Here is a 25,439-nt window from a genome sequence, read left to right on the forward strand (position 1 = left end):
CAAAAGACTCACTTACCACAGAGTGACTAAGGACAAACACATATTCTTAATTTAGAGGACAAAGTAATTCCTAACAAATGCAAATAAACTATACCAGTATTTACAATATCAGGAGAAAGAATCAATTCAAAGCAGAATATTAGTGTAACAAAAGAATATGTATTTTTTGGTGAAGAGCATAATTTATTTACTCATTAGAACATATTGTTTACGCATACTATGTGCAAGATACTTTGTTATGTGCTGGAGATATAAGGGTGAGGAAAAATAGCAATATATTAAAAAGCACACCATAATTAAGCTTTATTTTAAGAAATGGAAGCAACCAGAAATGTTAAAAAAAGAAAGTTATCATAATAAACTCTAAATAGAGATGACCTCCTTTCTTCTCTCAGTTTTTGCAAAAGATAGAAAATTATATAAAGTAATAAATGTAACAATGTTTCATTGGTAGCATACCCTATATAGATAAATTTTGTATGATGATAATAGTACAAAAAGTGGAGAAGGATGTAAACCCATACAGGAGTAAAGTTCCTATGTGTCACTGGAATTAGATTAGTATAAATTTGAGATAGGTTTCAATAAATTATGATGTGTATTGTAAGCCCTAGAACAACCACTAAAAAGAAACTCAATTATATTGTTAGAAAAATCTTTAAAGGACTTAACATGTTACACTGTAAAATAGTCACTTAATGGAAAAGAAGGTGATTGAGGAAAAAGAGAGGACTAACAAAGAAGAGACATTTAGAAAACAGAAAGCAAAATGGCAGATATAATTCTAAGCACCTAATAACATAAAGCATCATCAAATATTATTAAATGTGAGTGGATTAAAAATCCAATCAAAAGACAGAGGGTATTTTTTTGTCAGACTGGACAAAAAATAAACAAGATCCAACTATATGCTCACTATAGGAGATATACATTAGATTTACAGATGCAAGTAGTTTGAAGGTAAAAGGATGGAAAAAGATATCTCATGAAAACAGCAAACATAAGAGAGATGAAGTGGCTATACTAATATAAACCAAAAGAAACTTTCAACAAAAATTATTACCAGAGACAAAGAAGGACATTTTATAATAATAAGTGGATCGATCTATTAAGGAGACAAAACAATTATAACAACAGAGCCTCCAAATACATGAAACAAAAACTGGAAGAATTCAAGGGAGAAATAGAAATTTCAACAATAACAGCTGGAGAATTTAATATTCCACTTTGATTGATGGATAGAAACCTAAGCAGATGATGAATAAGGATATAGAAGGTTTGACAACACCAAAAACAAACTAACCTTAACAAACATCTATAGAACCCTCCACCAAACAAAAGCAGAATAAACATTCTTCTCAAGTAGACATAAAATATTCCCCAGTATAGACCATATGCTAAGCCATAAATAAAACTTGATAAACATAAGAGGATTGAAATCATACAAATTATGTTCTCCTACCAAACTGAATTTAAATTAGAAATCAATAACAGAAAAAATTTGAGAAATTCACAAATATGTGGAAACTAAACAATACACATCTAAATAACCAATGAGTCAAAGGAGAAAGCACAAGGGAAATTCGAAAATATTTTGACATGAATAAGAACAAAACCTAACATCCCAAAATTTATGTGAGGAAACTAAAAAAGTTCTTACAGGAGTTTATAGCTGTCAATGCTTACATCAAAAAAGTAATAATACCGCAAGTCAATAACCTAAACTTTCACTTCAGAAACTGGAAAAAGAAGAGCAAACTAATGCTAAAGCAAGCAGAATAAAGGAAATAATAAAGATAAGAGTGGAAGTAAATGAAAAAGAGAATTAAAAGAAGAGAAAATCAGTAAAACCGAAATCTGGCTATTTGACAATACCAAAAAAATTAACAAATCTTTAGCCAACTGTCTGCCGAAACAAAAGACTTATAATACAAAAATCAGGAATAAAAGAGGAGTAATAACTACAAATCTCACAGAAATAAAAAGGATTGTAAAGGAATATCATGAAGAACTGTACATCAACATCTCAGATAACTTAGATGAAATAAACAAATTTCTATGAAGACACAAACAGCCAAACTTTGTGAAAGAAGAATAAAAATCTGAATAGTCAGAATAGTGAAGATAATGAATTAGAAATTTTATAACGTTTTACAAAGAAAAGCCTAGGCTCAAATGACTTCGCTGGTGAATTGCAGGAAACATTTAAATACAATTAATATCAATGCCTCACAAATTCTTCCAAGAAATAGAAGATGATACATCAATGCCCAACTCATTCTATGAGCTCCATATTACTCTAATACCAAACTAAAGTCATTAAAATGAAAAAAAACTATAGCTCAATATCCCTTATGAATATAGATGCAAACGTGCTTAACAAAATACTAGAAAACAAAATCAGCAATATATGAAAAAGATTACAAACTATGATCAAGTGAAATCTATCCCAGGAATTTAAGATTGGATTAACAAATGAAAATCAATTAATGTAACACACCATATTAACAGCACAAAGGACAAAAACTACATGATCTTCTAAAGAGATACACAAAAAACAATTGACAAAATCCTTTAATCATCTTTGATGATAAAAACGCTTAACGAATAGGAATAAAAAGAAACTTCCTCAACCTAATAAAGGTCATCTATGAAACACCCACAGCTAACATCATACTTAATAGTGAAAAACTAAATGCTTTCTTTCTAAGATCAAGAACAAGACAAGACTTGTCCACTCTCACTATAACTATTCAACAAATTACTGAATGTTCTAGCCAGGGTAATTAGGCAAAATAAAGAAATTAAAGCCATCCATATTGGAAAGGAAGAATTAAAACTATCTATATTAACGAATGACATGATCCTGTATGTGGATAATTCTAAGGAATCCAGCAAAAACTATAAGAACTAGGGGCTGGCCCCGTGGCCGAGTGGTTAAGTTCGCGCACTCCCCTGCAGGCGGCCCAGTGTTTCGTTAGTTCGAATCCTGGGCGCGGACATGGCACTGCTCATCAGACCACGCTGAGGCAGCGTCCCACATGCCACAACTAGAAGAACCCACAACGAAGAATACACAACTATGTACCGGGGGGCTTTGGGGAGAAAAAGGAAAAAATAAAATCTTTAAAAAATAATAATAAAAAAAACTATAAGAACTAATAGCAAGAATAGCCTTTTCAACAAATGGTTCTGGGACAAGTGTATATACACATAGAGAGGAATGAAGTTAAACTCCTTCCCTACACCAGACATTAAAATTTAACTCAAAATGGGTTATATGTCTAAATGTAAGAACTAAAACTATAAATCTCTTAGAAGAAAACATAGTGGATCATTGTCATGATTTTGGATAGGCAATGATTTTCTAGATATGCCACAAAAACACAAGTGACAAAAGAAAAAATAGAAAAATTAAACAATAAAAATTTAAAACTGTTGTGCCACAAGCAATACTATCAACAAAGTGAAAAGACAACCCATAGAATGGGAGAAAATACTTTTAAATCTTATATCTAAGGAACTTATATCCAGAATATTAACCCTGACACCTTGCTATGGACTGAATGTCTGTGTCCCCTAAAAATTTATATGTTGGATCCCTAATCCCCAATGTGATGGTATTTGGAGGTGAGGTCTTTGGGAGGTAATTATATTTAGATGTGTCCTAAGGATGGAGCTTCCATGATGGGATTAGTACCCTTATAAGAAGAGGAAGACAGCAGAGCCCTCTCTTTCTTTGCCATATTAGGACACAGCAAGAAAACAGCCATCCACAGGCCAAGAAGGGTGCCGTCACCAGAATTTGACCTTGCTGGCTCTCTGATTTCAGATTTCTCAGTTTCCAGATCTTTGAGTAAAAGTCTGCTGTTTAAATCACCTAGCCTGTGATGTTTTCTTATAGCAACCTGAGCTGGGAAAGATAATCTCAACAATAAAAGACAATTAAAAATAAAAAAACCCGAATTAAAAAGTAAACAAAGAATTTGAGTAGACATTATACCAAGGAGATATACAAATGTCTAATAAGCACATGAAAAGATGCTCAACGTCATTAGAGAAATGGAAATCAAAACCACAACAAAATACCACTTCACACACACTAGGATGACAGATGAAAATAAGTATAAGTATTGCAAATGATGTGGATAAATTTTGACCATGATACATTGTTTGTGGGAATGCAAATTGGTATAGCCACTTTGGCAAACAGTTTGGCAGTTTCTTAAAAACTTAAATATAGACTTATTACATAACTCAACAAATCCACTCCTAGATATGGGAAATGTAAATATATATATACATAAAAACTTGTATATGAATGTTCATAGCAGCAGCATTTATAATATCCTCAAAGTGGAAACAACCCAAGTATCTAGGTGAATGGACAGAAAAATATGATATATCCATACAATGGATTATTATCCAGCAATAAAAAGTAATGAAGTGCTGATACATGCTACAACATGGATGAACTCTGAAAACATTAAAATGCTAAATTGAAAGAGGCCAGTCACAAAACATCATATTTTGTATGGTTGCATTCATTTCAGATGTCTGGAACAGGCAAATCAAATCCATAAAGACAGAAAATATATTAGTAGTTGCTAGGGTGGGGGAGGGGAGATCTAGGGGAAATGACTGCTAATGATACAGGAGTTTGGGAGGAGGTGAAGAAAATATTTAAAATTAGATAGTAGTGATAGTTCCAAAACTCTGTGAATATACTAAAAATAATTTAATTCTATACTTTAAATCAATAGATTTTATGGGATATGAATTATATTTAAATAAAACTGTTTTAAATATCAATGTAATTCACCATATTAACAGATTACAAAGGGAAAACTACTCAATTTCAATACATACTTAAAAATCAGTTCACAAAATCCTTTCATGATAAATGGTTTGGTAAGTGAAATGAACATACATTTAAGATTTTTAAAAACTCTCATGATTAAAACTCTAGGAATATAAATGAACTTCCTTAACCTTATAAAGGGTACCTACAAATACCTAAAGCCAATATAATATTTAATGGTGAAATATAGAATGCGTTCCCCACCATAACTGAAAACAAGTTAAAGATTTCCACTCTCACCAACTCCACTGAACATTATTCTGGAGGTCCTAACAAGTACAATAAGACAAGGAAAAGAAATAAAGTATGTATTGATTGTGTAGGTAAAAAAGTAACACTGTCTTTACTTGCAGGTGATATTATCACCAAAGAAATCTGAAGGGATCTACAGAAAATCTACAAGAACTGGTAAATGACTTTAGGTTCACAGGCTATAAGGCCAATATACAAAAATCAATTGTATTACTATGAGCTAGCAATGAACAACTGGAAAATGAAATTTAAAAACAATACCATTTACAATACATCCAAAAAATGAAACACTTAGGAAAAATTCAGAAAAATGTGTGAAAAAAACTGTATCCAGAAACTACAAAACTCTATTGAAAGAAGTTAAGGAAAGCCGTAATAAATGGAGAAATATATCACATTCAAGGCTCAGAACACTCAATATTGTTAAGATATCTGTTTTTCCCAAATTTATCTGTAGACCCAACACAATCTCAGTCAAAAATCCCAGGAGATTTTTTTTGTAGAAATTACAAGCTAAGTATAAAATCTACATGAAAATACAAGGAGCCTAGAGTAAGCAAAGAAAAGATGACGATGATGATGAAGAAGAAAAAGTTGGAGGACTTACACTATTTTATTTCAAGACTTACTGCAAAGTTACAGTGATAGAGAAAGTGTGGTATTTATATAAATATAGACATATAGATAAATGGAACAGATCTATACAGAGTACAGAGTTAAACCTACATATATATGATCTATTTATTTTGAGTAATGTCCCAAGACAGTTCAATGGGAGAAAGAATAAGCTTTAAAGCAAATAGTACTGGGAAAATTAAATGTCCATATGTAAAAAACAACCTCAATCCTTATCTTACACCGTATTAAAAAAGTTAACTTAGAATGAATCATACTCTGAAATGTAAGATCTAAAATTTCCAGAAGAAAATATAAGGAAAAACAATTTTAGAGAACTTGGATTAAGCAAAGATCTTGTAAATAGGACACAAAAAGAGTAAAGCAAACAAAGAAAAAAATGATAAATTTGAATTTCATCAAAATTAAGAAGTTTTGCTCTTCAAATAGAAATGTTAAGAAAATGAAAAAGCAAGCCATAGACTAGGAGAATATATATGCAATAACTATAATTGATAAAGGACTTGTATACAAAATACATATACAATCATGTGTCACTTAATGATGAGGATACCTTCTGAGAAATGCATCATTAGGCAATTTCATCATTGTGTGAACATCATAGAGTGCACTTGCACAAAACTAGATGTCATAGCCTACTACACACCCAGGCTATATGGTATAGCCTATTGCTCCTAGGCTACAAACCTGTACAAAATGTTACTGTGCTGAATATTGTACGCAATTAGAACAAAATGATATTTGTGTATCCAAACATATTTAAACATAGAAAAGGTATAATAAAAATATGAATTAGAAGATTTAAAAATGGTACACCTGTATATGGCCCCCACCATAAACAGAGCTTGCAGGGCTGGAAGTTGCTCTAGTGAGTCAGTGAGTGAGTGGTGAGTGAATGCAAAGGTCTAGGATATTACTGTACACTATTGCAGACTTAATAAACACTGTACACTTAGGTTACAGTAACTTTATAAAAAAATTCTTTCTTTAGGAATTAAATTAGCCTTCGCTTACTGTAGCTTTATTTTACAAACTTTTAAACTTTTTGTTTCTTTTGTTATAACATTTAGCATAAAATAAAATCACATTGTACAGTAGTACAAAAGTCTTTCTTTATGTTCTTTTTCCATGAGCTTATTGTCTATTTTTAATTTTTTAAAATTTTTTTGTTAAAAACTAAGACACAAATACACACATCAGCCTAACTACACACAAACTAATTAGTTCATTAGTTTAAATACACACATTTAAACTTTTTTGTTAAAAACTAAGACACAAATACACACATACTCACTGACGCAAATACACACATTAGCCTAGGCCTACACAGAGTCAGGATCATCAATATCACTATCTTCCACCTCCACATCTTATCCCACTGGAAGGTCTTCAGGGGAAATAACAGATGGAGCTGTTGTCTCCTATGATAACAATACCTTATTCTGGAAACTCTCCTGAAGGACCTGCCTGAAGCTCTTTTTGAGGGGATGTCACTCTTTTAAGAGACACGTCTATGGTGGTTTGCTCGGTTTGTTTCTTTTTTAATCATAGATTTGCTTGTAAGCAGGTCATGCACCATAAGCATTTCTCTCTATTAATGAAAACCTTTTGGTTTGGGGGTCCATGTTTTCAAACTTTTTAAGGAGTTTCTTGAGGTCTGAAAAAGTTTATTCTAAACCCTTCACTGTGAATTTTCTTTGGGGTTCTTCTTTTTCTTCTCTTGCAGTTTATTTTTCTCTTGCCTCTTCTTCAGTTATGCATTTCTGTTCCAGTTCCAACAACTCCTCATTAGTCAGTTCCTCAGGAACCCCCTCAAGGAGCTCCTCAATGTCATCTTCATCCATACCCAGGTTAAAGGTTTTTGCCATCTCAACCACAACCTCATTGATTTTTGCAACTTCGTCATCCTTGGTAAATTCTTTAAAGTCAAGGATAAATCTCTGGAATGCTTTTTCCAGATACTATTCATACTCTCCTTGGTGAAATCACCCCAAGCCCAACCAAGATTCTTGAGGCAGTCATAGATGTTGTAATTCTTCCAGAATTTCATCAGTGTCTTCCTCAGTTGCAGCTGCAGCCTGGGCAAAGCCCCTCCCTAGGTAGTAGGCCTTAAAAGCTTTGATCCAATGGTTGGATCAAAGAAGTGGTGTTTGGAGGAAGAAACACTGATTTCATATTGGATTAAGACCACCAATACAAGGAAGATGTATGGGAGCATTATCAACAATAAGTAAAATCTTGAAATGTATCTTATTTTCCAAATAGAATTTCTACATTTCATTGGTGTAGCAATTCAGGAGGGCATATTGGAAGAGGAGCTGGGTCATCCATGACTTCTTATTGCTCCTGTAGTACACTGGCAGTGTGTGCTTATTGGTATGCTTGAAGGCCCTGGGGTTCTCACTGTGCCATACCACAAAGGGTTTCAATTTGTAGCCTGCAACATTGCCCCCAATCAAGACTGTTATACTGTCCTTAAAAGCCTTGGAACCTGGCATTGACTTGGCCTTCTTATGAATGAAAGTACTTTTAGGCATCCGTTTCCAGAATACAGAGCTTTCATCCATATTGAATATTTTCTCTGACCAGTAATTTTCCTCCATCATCGGCTTACTTAGTGTTTCCAAAAATTCTTCACCTACCTTCACATCAGCGCTTGCAGACTTAGCACTCATTTTCACATTATGTAATGAATAATAATTCTTGACTTGTTTAAATCACCCAGAGCTAGCAGTAAATTCAACATTGTAGTCAAGTCCAGCCTTTTCTTTCAACATCACAAACAAACTTTTCGCTTTGGCTATTATCATAATGGTTCTGAGAAAGATAACCTTCTGTGTCTTGTCTTCAGTCCAGGTCATTAGAAGTTTCTCCATGTCTGATATAGGCCTTTCTCAAAATTTTATTACTCTCATTGTCTTCAATGAAGCAGATCCTCTAATAGCTTCTTTCACTTTGTTCTTGTTCTTCAGGATCATAGCTATGTAGAATGTGACATGCTTGACTGGTAAGCAATAACCATCACTGATTTTCCACCTTTGGAGTCCTTAATCACTTTTAATTTTGTTTCCAGGTCAATCACTTGATGTGGCCTCTCACTGGCAATATTAGCAGTGAATTTTGTACATTCACGGGCCATTATGAACAAAACAATATGAGTTTAAACCAAGCATAATATAAAATGTTGCAATCAAGAGATGTGGTAAACACAAGATATATGAAGCTGCTGCTGGTGTATCATGGCATACTGTTTTACAGTAAACTTTTTTCATAAGTAGAAAGAGTACACTCTAAAATAATGATAAAAAGTGTAGTATAGTAAATACACAAACTAGTAATATAATCATTTATTATCATTATCAAGTATAATGCATTGTACATAATAGTATGTGCCATACTTTTATATGACTGGCAATGTAGTAGTTTTGTTTACACCAGCATCACCACAAATGCATAAGTAATGCATTGTGCTACAATGCTACTATGGCTATGACATAGCTAGGTGATAGGAATTTTTCAGCTCCATTGCAATCTTATGCAACCATCATCATATGTGCAGTCTACTGCTGACTGAAACATTGTCATGCAGTGCATGACTGTATATAAAATTCTTGCAAGTCAATGACAAGAAGACAAAAAACAGCAACTAAATGGGCAACAGATTGGAACAGACACTTCATCAAAGATATATAAATGGCCAATAAGTGCAGAAAAAAATGTTCAACATAATTCATCATTAATAAACTCCAATAAAATAAAACCAAATGAGATGCCAATACAAACCCACTAGAAAGGCTAAAATGAAAAAGACTGAAAAAACAAATGCTGACAAGGATGTGGAGCACCTGGAACTCTTATACGTTGCTGGTAAAAATGCAAAATGGTACAACCATCTTGGAAAACAGTCGCAGTTTTTTATAAATCTAAATATACACTTAACATATTATCCAGCAATCTTTTTCCTAGATATTTACCTAAGAGCATGAAGACATATGTCCACACAAAGACGTGTATATGCATGCTCATAAAAAACGTATTCATAGTAGTCCTAAACTGAAAACAAGCCAAATGACCATCAACTGGCTAATGGACAAACTGTGATACTTCTATACAATATAATACTACAATAAAAATGAACGAATCGCAAATACTGCAACAACATGAATGAATCTCAAAAACATTATGTTAAGTGAAAGAAACCTAGAATTAAAATGCCTCATACTGTATGATTCTATTTATACGACATTCTAGAAAATTCATAGCTATAGAGACAGAAATAAGATCACTGGTTGCCAGGCACTAAGGATGGGGGTAGGAGACTTACTACAAATGAATAGTAGTGAACTTTTGGAGGTAAAGAAAATATTCCATGTTTTAATGGTAGTGGTGGTTATATGACTATATAAGTTTGCCAAAATGTATAGAAATGTACTCATTTAAAAAGGTGAATTTTTATTGCAAGTAAGTTATGTACTTCAATAACCATGAAAAATACTCAAAATCTAAGGAGAGAATATTTAGAATAGACCTACCCAAAAGAAGGAGAGCCAAAGGAATAAGCATAAATGCAGATCATAAAGAATGAGAAAAAGTATAACCATAGACACAGAGAACTTTCAAAATCATAATAGAATATTATTTACTGTTCCCTGCTAATAAACTTTAAAATCTCAAATAAATAAAAAGGCAATATTTAACCACATAAGATCTGGTTAAATAAATTATGGTAAGTCCACTTGCTAGAACACTATGTAATCACTGAAAATAATAATGTAGAAAACAATTTAATGACATTATTTCATTAATTTCAAATGAGGGAGTAAAAATCAAAGACCATTATCATGAAAGACACGAAGAGAGGGAGAATAGCCTTGGTCACAAAATCCAGAATAAGAGAACTTGGAGCCTCTTTCCTTAAAGTTTGAAAGAGATAATTTTAAGGCAAATTTTAAAAAGTGATATTTTACACAGCAAATAGTAATTTTAGGCAATTGCTATCCCAAAAGGTAGTATTGAGTAGGAATTGAAATAAAATCCAAAAAGGTTTAGGTAAAGTAATAGAAGACAATAATGTGCTATTATTAAGGGAAGCTAGTAAGTGAATGTGATATGGTGCAAACAGCAGTGGACTAGAGATTCCTGAGTTGAAGGCCTGAGTTCTGGCCCTTTCATTGAGCCATTTGGGACCTTAGGAAAATTCCTTCTCTTTTCTGCACTTCAATTTTCTATATGTCAAATGGAGGGATTAGACTAGACCAGAATTTCTCAAAGGGTGTTCTTTTGAATATTAGTTCCATGAAATCCTCTGCAAAAGGAGCTTCCATAACTAAATGATTTGAACTAATGCTAAATATTATACTTTTCTCTTAGAGATTTACAATATATATTAGAGTATTAGGGGCTCTTGGATGTCCCAAAGTATAGTACACCGTTAAATTTGTTTCACCCAGCATTTTTCAAACTTATCTAATCATGGACTCCATTTTTCTTAGAATACTTATTAACATAATATAGGCATACTGTTTCATGGAACTTTCTTTTAGGGAACTGCATTCTCCCTTTGAGGGACCTGATGTTGGTTAAGTCAGGCCTGGCATGCATTCCACAGAATGGTGTCCTTTTGATATAGGATGGGTAGCAAGAACATGTGTTGGAGAAATTTTATATATATATATAACATATATACACACATTTATCTATGCACACGTATACATTCACATGCACACATGTAATGTGTACATGTGCATACACAAAGACACATACATGCCAGATATCTTGCATTCTCCCCTCAAAATCTACTTTCAGAGAGGCTGACCTAAATGAACTTCATATCTAGGCTGTCGTACCCACTGAGTTCAGCCAACAGGAGACACCATCAGAAAACTGCATTAAAAACAGTAAGGTCAGGATTCCTATCCCCTTGGCTTCCTCTCTGAGAACTTGCCTTGGGCTTCTTGTTTCTCTCAACTGAGAAACACTGCTTCTTTCAAGATGGCCAACTCTACAGAACTGTCTCTTCCTCCAGATTTCCAGATTCTAGCAACTGTTCTCTCTTTCAGTCCTCCCCTATGGGTGGTAACAGATCAAGGGCTATTGTCTTGGTGTATTGCCCTAACTCATTGTTCCCCTACATTTATCCCTTTGTAAGTAGCCACTTTTTAAGAAAAAATCTGGCTCAAATTGTCCTATGTTGAGTGTGCTGTCTGCTTCTGGTCAGGACGCTCACTAACGCACTGTTTTCAACAGGTTGAATTTGAGGGTCATGTGGGACCTGGAGACATACAGAAGGAGAGAACTGGATCAATAATTTTGAAGCTCAGGGAAAGGGCCTAAACTAGATCTAGAGATTCGGGATTCATGTCTTATAGGAGGAAATGGAAGCTGTGGCAGTGGAGATAATTGTCCAGTGGGAGTGGAGAGTGAAAGGACGACTTATGGCAGAAAAAAAACCTGCAAGGAGGGAACTCTCACCTGAAAAGTCAATTATTAAGCAAGTGCAGAAGGTAGTTTAATGATCAAGGAGCCAGAAAAAAAGGAGGTGTATAAATTTAAGGGATATTGTATCCAGACCATCTCCACCTATTAGAAACAATTTTTCTAGTGACTTGAGTTTAGAGGTCCTTCAGATTCTGGTGGTTCTTAGACGTCTCTGGATACACATTATGAACTGGGATCTTTCTGATACTCTGTTTTTTCTGCGTCCATAATGATCCTCTGTCTTCCTGATTCACTCTTTAGGTGTTGACACATCTCTTTAGGTGTTGACACAAGTGATTAAGCTATAACTAAGTCATTCTTTCTTCTTCAGGCAGAGAAATATTTTCTCTTGATATTATGTATTGATTTTGTTGGCAAACTTTTAAGATCTGAGATTGTATAGATCACAAAATATATCACTGCAGTACTTCCTTCAAAACCAATTACCAGTAGAAACATCAATTTTCATTCTTGCTATTATGGGAAAAGTATTCTAGCCCATAGGAGTTTAAGGATAGGTTTATAAGAAGATGTAGAATGGAGTCATAAAAGGGTCCTTAGATTAGCATTCAGAAAGTCTAGATTTTAGATTTGGAAATGAACTAAATTTCAATGTGGCTTTTGACCTTAGTTTTCTCATCCATAACATGAGAGAATTGGACTAGATCAATATTTTTCAAAATATGTTCCTTGGAGCCCTGGGGAACTACTTCAAATGGCACTTCCAGAAGCTAAAGGAGACTGAGAAGGTGGGCTCTGGGTCAATATCCCAACTCTTCCAAAGCAGCTCTGATTTTTCTCTTATAGATCTTTGATTCATGTAAGATTTTCATTTGAAGTAAAGACTTCATTGCAAAACCAACCAATCAACTAACCACCACCACTGCCACCACTATCACCAACAAAAACCAAGCAGCCTAGATTGTCTTTGAGATCCCTTCTACTGCTGACAGTTTAAAAGTCTATAGATGAAAACATAGAGAGGAGTGTCCTACCTAAAGAAGACTGCTTTGGGAGATCCTCTTTTTTGCTCACAGGAATGGTCATTATGCAGGCAGAAGAAGGCCATAGCTTGCTGATCTCAACCTCCTGGTTCTGGTGCTGCCTTAGTCTGTTTTAATTCCTAATATATAGCTTTGCAGTGGCATAAAGAGGGAGCCTAGACATTATTATGATGTGTTTTTTGTCCCCCTTCCACTCTTCAGTATTCAGGACTATGTGGGAGAGGGTTACTATTTAGGTAAGATGGGCTAGGCTCCAGAATTAGAAAGCAAATAAACTTAAAATGTTTCTCTCACCAAATTATGGTCTCTAATCTCTGTCCTTCCATCTTTATTTATTCTTCTGTTAACTTTCTGGTTGGAACAAGTCTAAATATAAATGAAATCTCCCCCAGCTGGTTATTATCTCCAGTCAGATCCCAAAGTACAGGGAACTGTTGCTGTCACCACTTGCTTCACATCTGGAATCTCAAAAGAGGATGGAGCAAGGGCAAGCCTTGGTCTATGCTTCCCAACAGGAATCCTGATGCCGGGCTGGGTGAAGACTGAACCAGAGAAAGTGATGAAAGAGAATCTTCTCTTAGTTTTAGCAAGGAAGTTGAGGCAAAATAGATAAGCCTCAACAGAAGACGTGAATTGGTTGTCAGGAATTTTGTTTGCAAGGCAGGCCAGAGTAAAACACCTAATGAGAGCCCTCAGAAATAAGATCCCAACTGACTCCACAGGAACTCCAGAAAGGAAAAGGGAACTTTTAGCTCAAATTACTGAGAGATGCTAAGAAGAGGCAGCAAACATGATGTCATAGGATGAAAGAAGTTATTCCTCTGTTAGGGTTGCTGCCTCTTCTCACTACTCCTCCCTGCCTTCACTTCTTCATTTCTGAGGGACATAGGGAGAAAGAAGTAGGACTTTAGAGTGGAATCCCCTTGGGCTCTGTAATATCATTTTTTAAGTTTGTCTACAGGCAAAGACCTGTAGATGTAGTATCCTAAAAAGTTTAAGTTCATTTCAATAAACACTGACTTGAGTGCCTACTAAGTGTTAAACCAAGAAGTTCATGGCTCAATGGGAGAAAAAGTAAATGGAATTTCAGTACAGAGCAGTAAGTGGACTGATAGAGGTATGAACAGCATTCCATAGAAGCATGAAGAAGGGGTACTTAACTTAAAGAAACAGAGTTTTACAGAACATCAGAGCTGGAAAAAAATAGAGAACATGTAGTGCAATCCCTTCTCTGTACAGATGGAAAAAATGAGGCCTAGAGTACTGAAGGGATTTGTCCAAGGTCATAGAGCCAGCCAATGGCAGAACTGGACTTGTAGTTTAGAGAATCAGGCTTAGTCAGCCTTCTGCCATTCTGCATAAACAATAAAGTTTTGGCTTCCTTCAAGATGAGTCCTTTAGCCTGTAAATTGTCCCATAACACTGACTTGGGAAAACATCTAAGAGAAGTTGGTGAAGGTTTTCTGCAGTGTGTAGACATGCCTACTGGCCTCCTGGCAAAGCACAGTAGATCTGTCTCCATGTGTCCTCTCTCTTCTTATTATAGGCTCCACATTAGCAGGCCTCACTCAGAAATTTAACTTTAACTAGAGGCGCAGCAGTACTAGGGGCCCCGGGTTTATCATCCCCAAAGCAGTGCATGATTTTGGGTGGGAAAGGGACCACTTTGGTCCCCTTCTCTCTCCCCCACTTCAAAATTTGTAGTTTCTAATAGACTCTCATGGCAGAACAAGGGTAGAAAATTTTCTCTAATCCAATTCCACTTACCAGTTTTGATATAATTGGTCAGGTGGTCTTTCAACCATTGCTTGTATATCTCCAGTAACAGGAAGCCCAGTCTCCTCAGAAATAGACTGTTCCATCTCAGGAAAAACCTGTTAAAAAGCACTATCTTATGCCAAATAGACAGACATCTGCTTCCCTGAAGTTTTTGCTCTTTGGGGATATTCTCATTAGGTTGGTCTCTTTTTTCTTTCAGAGATTTAAAGACCATAAATATATCACCTTGAGTTTTCTCTTCTCCGGATTCAGCAGTCTCATATTCTTCAGTTGTTCCTCATGGGATTTGGACACTAGCCCTCTGCCTGATTGTGATCGTCTGGAACCATTATTGCTTGAGCTTAAGAAGAGGGTGACGAAGGACATACTCTTTCATAAGCTGCTGGTAAGAATGTTAATTGGCAGAGATTTGGGATAGTTATTTGGCATTTATAATCATTTGCTATATGGATACCTTATGACTCAGGAACCCTACTTCTAAGATTTCATCCTATAGAAACAGTGGCATCTATATCTATACACATATATATACATAAATTGCTTATAACAGAAGGAAATGGAAAAACTGAAATGTTCATTAAAAGAGCATTGATTTAGAAAATTTGATATAACCATCCTATGAAATAAAATGATAACTCTAATATAATTGAAGTAGAACTATGTAATGATACAGAAAGATTCCCAAGGTATATTAAGTTAAAAAAGCAAGTTGAAAATCAATTTGCACTGTATGATTTCATTTTTGTGAAGGAAACAAAGTTGTATATTGATATCTTTATATGTAAACTTAATTTTATGGGCATAGAAAACACCTGGAAAGATACACACTATACTACCTCTGAGAAATGGGCTTAGTGTGACTTTCACTTTTTTTCTTTATAAGCTTTTGTATTGGTTTCAATAAGCGTGGATTTACTTTTGCAAATTAAAATAAATTAAGATGTCAAAAGAAAAGATAGCTAAAGAAACCAAGTTGATCTATCCTCTCTACTCCCTTATTCACAACAGCCACCCCAGAGGTATTTATACAGAGGCAGCTATAACATAGAGTTGACTGTGGGCCTTGGGGCCAGACTACCTGGGTTTGAATCCAAGCTCTTTGACTTAGCATCATGTGACCTGAGCCAAGTTAATGTCTCTATATCCCAGTTTCCTTCTCTGTGAAATGAAGATAAACAGAGTACTTACTTCATGGAGTTGTTCTGAAGATTAAAAGACTTAATATGTGTAAATCACTTAAATGGTGATTGGCACATAATAAAAGTCTTAAATATATTAGGTCAAGCCATATGCAATTTCTATTTATTTAGAACAGAAAGCATTGGATAGCAGCAATTTCATGTAGTTGAACCTAATACCTTGCCAAGATTTCACAAATCTTTTTATTCTTTTCCTACATTAGGCCATTAAGTTTGGACTGCTACAGCAGTCATTCCTCTATTTGATATCCCTAACCTCTGGGTCTCTTCCTACACTAATCTGCCTTACATACATTCCTCTGATGAAGTCTTTACCCTAAACCCACTGATCACACTTCATCTCTGATCGCAACCCACCAATGGCTTCCTATTGATCACAGCAGAAGTCCTAATCCCCTTTTCTAACATGAAACAATGTTCAATATATGATAACCTCTTATGGACGTTCTCAGATTTTGGCAAACTCCCAAACAAATTCTGCAGGGTAGTGAAGGAAATTTACTTCAAATTTCTTTTGGTGTGTTATTCATAGAAACTTGATACAAGACTGTGAGTAATGAAATCAGCCATTTGAATTAACTTGGCTATTTTGAATGATGCCAAAATAGATTTACCTGATAACTTTTAGTGTTTTTAAATCACTTCCAGTGATTTCTTTTTTGAATGAGGAACAAAATTGATGGAAGTAACCCATCAGCTTCTGGGAAACTTGCTCAGAATTTGATTTGAAATGTCTCTAACTTGTTTGTAACTGTTGAACAAGTAAACTATGACTGGACACTCCCTACAACAAGGCATTGTGGTTTGCAATTGCTTTTATTACCACTTCAACTGAACCCTAAAATTCTAAAATCACCTTTGTGTTTGCACACAGTATATATTCAATGAGCCTTTACTATGTACTAAGCATTGCCCTATATTGTGTTCTCATTAACAGAGGCATTCACCATCTCATTCTCACCCATGTACAAAGTAAATGTAGGGGTGCTTGGCATGCTTTCTTTATCTATCTTTGATTTCTTCCTAATAAGGAATGTACTTGAGTATAAGGTAAAAAAGAAAAACTTAAGTAACTACAGAGCTGCAACTCAGAAGTCCTTATAATCATGGTCACCAAGTATAGAATACGTCAAGAATAAGACTGGGTAATTATAAGGGTGAGAATTATGTGTAATTCTTATTAAGCTAGCTTATAACTCCAACCAACCTTCTCTTTTGCTCAAAAAAGCACATCAGAAAGCAAATTAGTGAAGATCGTCTTATTATAGGATAACCGTGAGTCTACTTTACTTGATTTTCTTTTTAGGTAAATCATTTGCAAACTTTGATACTTCAACTCTTATAGGTAACAAATTACTTTCAACACATCAGTGGGTTGCAACACTGGTTCTGTTCTTCTGAATAAAGTCCAAGGCCTTTTGGCTGGCCTTCAGGAGTGCCTGTACTCTGACCCTTATCTTTTGTAAGTACCTTTCCCGTAACCTATGCTCTAATCAAAGGGAGCTCTTCACTGTTCCTTATTCACACCAAGTCACAGTGCTTTCTCTTTATATCGAGGGCTGGTATTAGAGCCAGAATTCAATCCCAGGCAGGCAGTCTGGCTTCAGAGTCCAGATGCTTAATCACTACATTCTACTGTCTCTCAGATAGTTCTTACCTTATAGTGCTTGCTCTCTGAGATGGAGAGAAGACGGAACGTCTCTTTCCTGTGTGTTTGCGTAGTCTACAGAATCTTGCATAGAGGAGGCCTACTCAGTTAATGTGTTGAATCAATACCCTATCTTGCTGGTATGGTAAAAATGTAAGAAGCATTTAAAAATAAATTTATTAAAGTTTAGAGAAACTACATTTAAAATTGTACACAATGTATTTTTATATCAGATCCTGTGGCAAACCAAAAAAAGACTACTGGAGATAAGAAAGCCAACTGCCTCCTGTGATTCGCATAATCTAAGTCCCTATCAGCTGTAAGAATACAGTTCACTGTTTATTGCTTCACAAAGATTACAGATGGCTTCTAGCATAGCTACTCCTTCAGGTTGAAAAGTTAAAACCTCTAAAACTACAAGGCAATTTACACAGCCATTGCATTAGAATTTTATTGCTTCATATATAGTACATTTTATCTCTTCCGTTTGTTAGTTATTTGACACTAAGTGAGTTGAATGTCTGAGCTTTGCTTCCCCTATATGTAATATGGAAATAGGCCCTCCACAAGGTGCTTATAAGTATTGAATATCATAAAGTATATAAAACACTTAGCACAGTATGTGGCACTGAGTAGAGGTCCCAAACATACTAGTTTTCACAATTATCTTATCCCTTCATTGAGATTATAAATTTCCAGCATGGGGCTAACTATAAGGGAGGATCATAATATATGCTGTGATACATAGGTTCTGGCCAGTGGGCTTTGAGAAGACAAAATTGAAACCCATAGAATGTTAAGTAGCAATACAGTGTATTATTTATTTCCTGAAATCTGGAAGTCATCACTGGCCATTTCCTAATCACTAACTCCTCGCACCCAATTGAACACCAAGTCTTGACTGTTCTACTTCCTAAGTATGTCAGATATATCCTCTCATTTGTAACCCCCCACTACCTCTCACGCAGATGGTTGTAACAGCCTCCTAATTGGTCTCCCATTGCTCTTGCCTCACTTCAATCTGCTCTCCACACTGTTGCCAGAGTAATCTTTCTTAAGTGCAAATCTAATCATGTCACTCTTCAGCTTAAAACCCTTCAATGCTTCCTCATATTGCTTGTGGCACGATGAAGGGAAAACTCCTTATCATGTTCACTGGTCAGTAATGTCTGCTCCCTGCTTTTCTTTTCAATCTCATCTCTGGCTACTTCCTATACACACACTACAGTAAAATTGAACTACTTGCAGTTCTACTGATCACCATTCTCTTTCTTTCTTTCTCTCTCTATCTTATCCCTATATCTATCCCTTTTGTACTTATGCCAGTGTTCCAAAGTCCTTATTGTGGCCTACAAGCACCATACGTCTTTGCTCCAGACACTAGTATACTTACTTTTTGTTGAACAGAAAAAGCACACTCTCACCTTAAGGCCTTTACATTTGCGATTCCTTCTGCCTGAATTGCTTTCCCTCTACATTTACACATGACTCCCTTCATTTCCTTCACAGCTCTGTCCAAACATCATCACGATTCTGTCTATAATAGCACCCCACTTAATCACTCTTTATCTTCTTTTTATCTTCTTGACCTACTTACTTTTCTTCATACTACCTGATTATATATATATGTGTGTGTGTGTGTGTGACTAAATATATATATAGTCTGTCTCCAGAATATTTGCTCCATGAAAGCAGAGACTTCCTTCCATCTGTTTTATTCATTGTGACATTTCTAGTGCCTAGCAGAGTGCCTGTCATAATATAGGCACTCAATAAATATGGGTTAAATGAACACTCTTCCTTCTGGTTCAAACACTTTTCTTTCCTACATTTCCACCCTTTGCCTGGCTAATGTCTGTTTAATCTTCAGATTACACCTTCTTTGCAGCAAACAAGCTGGGTTAGGTATCCTTTTGCTGGCTTCCTCCAACTCCCTATGCTTTCCCTTATGCCAGCACTAATCAGATTATTTCTGTGTGGAAAGGTCAAATGGGCCCAGATCATGGCAGTCATTGAATGCTAACTCAAGCTATTTAGGCTTCATCCTGTTAGTTATGAAGTCTTTGAAAAAAAATTATGCAGGTGAGTATTGTGCCTTCAAAGAATATTTTGTAATATTATTCTTGCTACAGGATGCCGAATATATTAAAGGTGAGCAGGGAGAGCAGAAGCCTCTGAGAAGAGGGAGATAAAGACCAAGACAAGGAAAGAGACCAAAAGCATGCAGAATTGAGAATGGGTCTGGAGCTGTCATGAAGGAAGCAATAACAGAGTTATGTGACAACTGGATGTGATAATGGAAGATGGAAACCATGTCAATGACAGTACTAAGATATTGAGCCTGAGTGGCTATAAAGTCGAGCCAGAGTGATTCAAGGGGAAACCTAAATGGAAACGGTCAGCAAAAGTTAAAAGTGTCTTGATAGGTTTGGGAGTCACTCTTGTTAGATAAACTATGCTCCTGAAGAAGACAAGGGGAGGAAGAGACCTCCAAGTGTGGTGTTATTTATATGGTGGCATCTAAAGCCCTCAGTTTATTGCTTTTTTCCAAGCTCAGAGAAAATATTTCATCAGAAAGAAACTATGGCTAAAGTGGATGAAGTTCTGCCTTTGTGCTAGTTGCTATGCTAAGCCTATAGTAGGCATTTGATTCTCACAATACACCTGTGAACTAGGTTACGGTGTCCCCATTTTAAAGGTGAAGAAATAGAGACCCAGCAGTTTCATACAGCCAGCAAATCGCACAGCTCATATTGGAGCTCAAATCTTTGTGACTTCTTTCTGTCGTGCCAGTTCTCAATGAACAATTACCATCAATAGACCTATTTTGTGAAGATGTACTCTTCTGTTCCTTATTTATTAACTTTAAAGGTTTGGGGATGACATAGCTGATGGGAAAGAGGATTGGCCTATGATGGATGTGTAGTAGGAAAATGCCTCTGTGGTTTGCTCTGAAATGGTTAGGTTTGAAGAGATCTACTGACCTCCGTGGCAGGCTGCCCACTCCTTGTATATGCTCGGACTACTATCAAGAGAGAGAAGGCACTCCAGTACTTGCTCGAGAAATGAACCTGGGTTTATGGAGGGTTTTATGGACAAAAAACAAAACTAACTTCAACTCTTTCCTCATTCTTTGTACTCTGGAAATTGAGGCCTAAAATCGTATTTGAGGGTGTGGGCTCTGTTTTGAGGGAAAATTATTTAAATGTACTTGACAGTTATAAAAAGTTAAAACCATAATCTTAATCTGGAATGAACAATGAAGAACTAAGTGAGTCATTTTCTGCTTGTTTGTGCAGTTTTGGTAGCGGGCTTCTTTTATGTGAGGTTTAGGGGATGGATTTGGGGTGCTGGGTTTTTTTGAAGATTGAAAGGATCAGAAAGAAACATTATCTGGCAACATGATGACCTGAGGAAGTAAGGCATGGTAGATAAATTCTGGGAGCAGTCCTCTCTAGTGTCCAGTTTAAAGATTTTCTTTTCCTACATTATAATTCATTTTAGGAAAGTTTGAACAATACCACAGTCTGGTGCTGCCTGTGTCTTGGGGAATAAGGACAGAAGCCTGCATCTACTCTGGGGGAAAGGAGTTCAAGAACAACAATACCCATCTGGTAGTATGGTGGTCAAGAGACAACTTGAGAAGAAAGGCAGAGAAGTCTGAGGTTATAGGTGATAAGAGACCCCCAGGAAAGATTTGTGGCAAATGTAAGCACTCACTAGGAAGTCTTCAAAAGAAGTAGGGAGAAGAGTCAGTAACCATGGAGTTTCTTCTGCCACAGCAAAGTCCCCTACCATTCTGGCAACCTGGGCCATTCTGTGGGTTGACACCGCAGCAGTTCTTGGCTAGTGCCAGTCTACCTCCTTTTCCTGAGGCCATCTCCTCACCAGGCCTTCTAGTTTCCTTCTGTTTCATTGAGCTTTGCTGGCGGCAGGGAGGAGGGAATGTTAGAGTTATCGGCCTACATCATCATTCCTGTCCCCTTCCCCCTAGGAAGCTGGGGCGGGGAAGGAGGCTGCTGCAGGTTGGAACAGCAAGTTACCCGCAGGCCATAATGAGGGACAGGGGGCCTTTGATCAGTTCCCCGTTACTGGGCTGTTTTTCCTCATGTCTCTTTTTTGGTCTTTAAAAATTTATTTATTTATTTGCCCATTTGGTCTGTGCTGAGCAGACACAGTTAGCTATCTAAAGATCACTAGGATGGAACCATTTGGCCAGAGCCCAACATTTCAGCTTTGCTAGAAACAGTCTGTTTTACTGTACCTCAGCACTGCCAAAAGCACACAATTTAAGCCCATTTTGCTTCTTCCTTCCTTATTTTTCTCTTTCTCCTTTTCTTATTCCCATTCCTTTGGTTCAGATACTCTAATTGTATCTCTCTGTGTTCTCTCTTTTCCTCCTTCCATTCTTTGCAGTCTCTATTCTCTTTTCCCCGTGCTTGGCCCCTTCTTCTGGAGTGGACTTGAAGCAACTCCTCTTGGCAAGTGGAATATCTCTGGGCCTGGTTATCTGGGAAGGTAGCAGATAGGGAAGAGAGCAAGTATTGTTTTAATCTCTAAAGTGGAAGCAAATTTAACCTATTGGTGAGGTCTTAGTAGAATGCTGAACTGAGGCAAGAACTGGTAAGAAGAGGTAGAAGAGTCACATTGCAGAGGGTGTCTTACATGGGAAAGAACTGAGGGCACATGAAAACTGTCAGAGAGGGAAACTAGAAATTATATTTAAGAGCCAGAGGGATTGAGCTCAGAAGTTTGAGAGGCCTTGGGACAGCCAATTTGACATGGCTTCTGGGATGACCCTATCCTCTTGATCCTCACACCAATCATCCCTTCTCCTAATTTGCTCCATTATCTCTCCATCATCACCATGACCAAAGCTCAATCCACTACCACCACTCAACTATGGTTTACTAGCCTCTTCTCTCACCCAAATCTTTTTCCCCCAGGCCTTTTGCAGAATACCTCACAGCTCTTCTGAGGTGATTTCTGAATCACTCTCTTAGTGCCCTAGTTTATAGCTATTCTTCTTTGGGAAATTAATGAAGTGACATGAAAATGAAAGGGCCTGCTGAATTCAAATATGTAGGCCCACTTCCCATCTCCCAGCTCCTAGAAATAGCTCTTGCCTAACTCTTGCCATGGGCATCAAAGTTCAGGCACAAGGACTTAACCTCTATCTGTTATCCCAGCCTATCTCCATGCAGGTGATGCCCAGTGTCCTGGACCAAGACCCTAGTGGAAAACAAGGAAGCCTAGTTTGAAAGACTAAGGATCATCTCTCCTTGAGAAAACTAAACCATAGCTGGGGGAGGGATAAGATCCCTGAAGAAAGGAGGTGACAAGTTCATAGGCACTTTTATGGAAGTGAGGAGAGGTCACAAATTTAAAATGACAGATGTAGGTCAGATGATACAAAAAGCTTTTTATAATGTGGGTTCTCAAATAGTAGCACACGTAACTGTCAAAAGTTTTTGCATTTTTCCAAGGAGATTTTCAAGAATGAGGTATCCTCTCTGCTTTGGAGAGGTTGATGCTATACTCCCTGGGAGTCCTACAACTAGTTCTTGACTCTACACTTATGAAAGACATTGGCAAATTGGAGTTTGCCCAGAGAAAGCCGAAGTACAACTTAAGCTATGGCCTGGACAGAAGAGCTGCAAAACGCCTTATTCTGGGAAAGCCAAGACCCATAGAGAGTGTGATTACCATATTTAAACACTGAAGGTCTAAAGTGCAAGAAAATGAATAGATATTCTCCATGTGCCCTAAGTTTATATCTGGGAAGAATGAGGCAAACTCTATGGGGGTGAGAGGAGGGATAGTAAGTGAGAATGAGGCCAGACAGAAACCTTGAGTGATCCTACGCTGTCTAAACCTTCTTGGAAGAGGAAGGGGTGCATGTAACAGTCAGAGTCTCAGAGCATCTATCTGCCAGCCTGTGCCCGGTGAAGGCCTTACAGGGCTAGAAAAAGGACTTTCACAGTGAAGTTAGAGTAGGTTTGAGAATTAGGAGCAAATGTGTCCCAGCTCTCATTAGAGATAGCACAGCCTTTGAAACCAGACCTACTGGATCACCCTTCCTCCAGACTCCTGATGACCTTTGACCTCCCTTCATGCCATAGCCCAGTGTCTACTTCTTGAAGAAAAGAGACATCAAGAGATTCATCAATGGGTGTTTTTTCACTTCTCTAAAGTCATACATTCCACTCCAGATAGGAGAAGAGTAACCTTGAATAAGCCTTCCAATCCTGAAATTCTGGGACATCTGCTCAACCTTCACCTCTATAACTTGAAGCCTTTCTATAAGCTCTTCTTTCTCCTTCAAATGCCTTCTTTTTCTATGTCAAGCTTTGCCCCTCCCCTGGGAGGCAGTGTTGTACAATGAAAAGAAGGGATTTGGATCCTAGCACAGTGAGACTCAAATCCCAGCTCAGCCTCCCACTGCCCATGCAGTCTTGACTAAATAACTTCACTTCTGGAGTCTTAGATGCTATGTCCATAAAATGAGGATAATACCACTCATACGATAGGATTGTTATGAAGACTAAGATAAAGTATATAGATTTATAAAGTGCTTAGCACAATGCTTAAAAAATAGGTGTCACTTAATAATTATTTTTATAAATATGATTGCCTCCAACTCTTCCCCTAGATTTCTGATTCTAATCCTTTGACTCACCCTGGGAGTTCCTTAAGTATTTGTGTCTATATAAACACATTACAATTACTTGGATCTTAGTATGGTTGTATGCTTGCCTACTCTGGAGAAACTCCATGCCATCCTAAAAATACAACATGATGTCATAATTGACTGGGTCAAGAACTGTTTTCTTTCTAAGCCATTCTGGGTCAGTATAAAGACAGGTTGCCTAATAAGTCTGGTTTTGTTTAATACAACCTGGAGTCAGAATCTACCTTTATGAATTTGAGAAAAGTATTTCATGGGAACCAACCCTCTAAGCTTTATCCTAACTCCAAGAAAGAGTCAGCCAGCGGCTAGAGTGGGCTGATGGTCTTGTTCTCAAGGGGTGTTGACCAGTAGATGGGCAATGGAGGGGACAAAAACTGGTTAAAGAGCCACCTCTCCCATCTAAGTGCCCCAGAATACCTCTCCAAAAGCCAGAACTGTCCACTGAAGAAATGACAGGAGAAACTTACCTATATTTTGCTTTCTGGACATCTGCTTGGTCATGTCCAAGAAAATAAGCAGATGCCTTGGGAGAGGGGCACCAAAGCACCAAGTGAAAGGCTTACTTGAAATTGCTAAGAGAATATATGTTAAATGTTCTCACCAAAAAGAAAAAAAATGGTTATTATGTGAGGTGATATATGTGTTAACTAACCTTATTTTGATAATCATTTTGCAATATATACATGTATCAAATCATCACATGTGCATCTTAGCTTTACACAATGTTATATGTCATTCCATTTCATAAAGCTGGAAAAAAAAGAAAATCCTGTGGCTCAGTACAACATTCTACATGATTATGAGCACTAGTCTTACCATCAGCTGTTAGAGAGACTCCACCAGTGACAGGACAGGCTCCCCAAAACCAACTGACTCTGATGTAGAGGTCATA

The 25,439-nt window shown here is 36.7% G+C and overlaps 1 long non-coding RNA gene across 1 annotated transcript in view; it reads right to left on the reverse strand.

The window, feature by feature from the left end:
• The window catches only part of LOC139080986 (uncharacterized), a 70,876-nt gene extending 49,071 nt beyond the window's left edge, over nt 1-21,805 (reverse strand). Inside the window, exons 1-2 of the long non-coding RNA XR_011535899.1 lie at nt 21,577-21,805; nt 14,998-15,104 (exon numbers count right to left, since the gene is read on the reverse strand). This is a non-coding gene — a long non-coding RNA (uncharacterized lncRNA). The remainder of the gene's footprint in view (nt 1-14,997; nt 15,105-21,576) is intronic.
• Between the last annotated feature and the right edge of the window lie 3,634 nt (nt 21,806-25,439).

This window comes from Equus przewalskii, chromosome X (assembly GCF_037783145.1).
Source record: "Equus przewalskii isolate Varuska chromosome X, EquPr2, whole genome shotgun sequence".
NCBI lineage: Eukaryota > Metazoa > Chordata > Mammalia > Perissodactyla > Equidae > Equus > Equus przewalskii.